The 2,730-nt window shown below is 38.1% G+C and overlaps 1 pseudogene; it reads left to right on the forward strand.

The window, feature by feature from the left end:
• The first annotated feature begins 976 nt into the window (after positions 1–976).
• LOC119258664 (actin-related protein 2/3 complex subunit 1A-like) lies at positions 977–2,527 on the forward strand (annotated as a pseudogene).
• The last annotated feature ends 203 nt before the right edge of the window (positions 2,528–2,730 follow it).

The raw sequence follows: 2,730 nt of genomic DNA on the forward strand, positions 1-2,730 counted from the left end.
ATTTAGAATCTTAATAATTGGTAGATTTTCACAGCAAATCCGAAAGATGTAACCCAGTTCTCTTCTATAAAACATTATTTGCTTTGAATATTAATAGGATGTATATGAAAAACAGATTCTTTGATCAACTTAGTTTGGAAAACTGTGTATAAAACTAGGATTCTTTACTTCAGGGCTTCCCAGAACCTTTATTTTGCTCATGTTGAATCACAAGGGAAAAAAAAAAAGAATAGGCAGTGTTTGTTGAAAATATTGCAATGAAGGGCTTTCTTTTGTAGAACATTTTTTAAAATTAATGTCGTGAAGAACATTCTTTGGAAGGCACATGGCTATTCATATTAGACCTGTCTTGGAATAGTGTTATGCCTAATGATCTTTGATAAATAGTGCTTTATGCTGAAGAAAGAAATTAGATGACCTATCTCAATTTATCATTATAATTTACACAGTTGTCTGAAAGCAATTGAAAAATTTGAATGGCATAATGTATTTTTACACATGTATATTAGATGACTTTGGAGAAATGTTTCACTCTATTGAGTTGACAGTAAAGAGATAATGATTGATAACTCAAAATCAAATGTACTGTTAAGTAATAAAAAAATTCTGAAGTGTGAAGTTTATATGAACATGCTAGGCAATAGAAGTTAGAGCAGGCAAGTTCCACTGTCATGTATACCCAAAAACTGAGGAAAAAAAATAGAGATGGTAAAAAGAGTACTGGAATCATATCCCTGAGGACTGGCTTCCTGGCCTACGTCTGCCATTAACCATTAGTTTGCTCTTGCACAAATAAATTAGCCTCTTTATCAGAATTTATGTTATTCTGGAAGCTAAGCCCAATAACATAATTGATCTTAATTCTCTGAGTACATGTTAAGGCTCGCTACTCAATCATTCTAAGTTAAACCTTAATTTTCAGAGTTTTCAATTCTTAACTGAGATAGAAATTTATTAATTTAGTGGTGGATGCACTATGGTGACAATATGTGATGCGGGCATGCAAGTATTAGCTCAATTAAAAATAAGTAAATTAAAAAATAAAACAGATTGACAAGGTTCTTGTAAGATCAGTTTGTATTATTCATCAATATATACAGCTATAGTAACTCAATGTTTCTCAAAATTTGTTGCATCTGGGGAGCTTTAAAAACACCAATATCTTTGGAAAACATACTCACTAATTCACAATTTCTGTGGGATGGTCCCAGGCATAAATGTTTTTTAAAACTTACTGAAGTATTCTAAACTTCAGAACCAATGAATTAGTAATCATTGCCAGCCATTACTCTAATTTAGAAAAGCAGTTTCCACTGATATAGGTAGCCTTGCATTCTCCTGTTCCTGTTATACCTTTTCTTCCAAACTCCAATCTCTGACTTGTCAGCTCAGATGATATGACAGCCTGGCAAATTCCTTCAGGCAAAAGGCCAGAGAGATCTTCATTTTTCCTGTTCTTATAGAGAACTGTATTTTCTGTCACCTAATATTTAAAAAGAATTATTTTACATATTTTGCCTAGTTTTCTAGCTGATTCTGGTGGGAGGGCTATTTTGATTTGTGGCCCAGTGGGTGATCTCTCGTGAACGCAAGGAGCACAATGGATACCTCACAGGCTTGGGCTGGGCTCCCAGAAGCAGCCACATGCAGGGTGGATGGCAATGTTTAAGTCTGGAGTCAGAAAGGTGTCTGGAACCCACTTTGGTGATTCTGAGACTTAATCATGTAACAACTTTTGTCAAGTGGTCTCCAACAGAGAATATATTTGCTGTGGGAAGTGGAGCGCGACTCATTCTGTTTGCTCTTTCCAGTCTGAAAATGGCTGGCGTGTAAGCAAGCACATTGAAAAGCCAATTTGCTCCAGGGTGCTGAGCGTGGATTGGCATCCCAACATTGTTTTGCTGACAGCAGGATCATGTGATTTCAAAGTGCAGAGGGTTTTCTGCCTACGTTAGAGAGATGAATAAAAAGCCTGCCAGTATGCCCTGGGGCATCAAGATGCCTTCTGGTCAACTGATGTAAGAATTTGGTGGCAGTAATAACTGATGACTGAGTAACGGTTCAGCATCTCCACCAGCAGAGACACTTGGCCTGTCCATTGCTATTGCCTCAAAGGGTGTGCAGATCTCAGCTCTAAAAACAAGGTCCCCGCCCCTTCTGATGAATCATTTGTCTTTGAGAACAGCACTGTGGCTGCTGGCCATGACTACTTCCTAATGCACCTTGATTATGATGACTGCTGCTGCCTAATCTGCATCTCCAAGGCAGACATTTCAAGGCAGAGCATCCAGCATAACACGTGTGCCATTCAATGTCCCCCTAACATGACCAAGAAGGACATCATGGAGGGCTGCGATATGGCCTTACAGACACTGCTCCAGAATAACATCACTCAAGAGTCTATTTATGAGCTGGACAAGCAAAATTGTCGTAATTTTGCACTACTGGATTTGAATGAACTATGGAAATTTGGGATTCCAGGACCTTTAGAATCTTCTATTTTGGACTTTTGGATAATGTGGAGTGAACCTCCTGGATCTTCAGCAAAACACACCGACAGATGGCGCTGACTGATGGCAGTCCCACCATTTGCTTGTTGGTGAGGAAAGCTGACTGCAAATAGGGCTTGAGACACTAGTCATGTGTTTTTGGTGGAATATAATTGAAATAAAGTGTTGGTTTCTTAAAGGGAGCTGTTATTTGGATCTCTTTTTTTCTTTTGTGTATTTC

This window comes from Talpa occidentalis, unplaced genomic scaffold, assembly GCF_014898055.3.
Source record: "Talpa occidentalis isolate TD23 unplaced genomic scaffold, MPIMG_talOcc4v2.1 talOcc4.5, whole genome shotgun sequence".
NCBI lineage: Eukaryota > Metazoa > Chordata > Mammalia > Eulipotyphla > Talpidae > Talpa > Talpa occidentalis.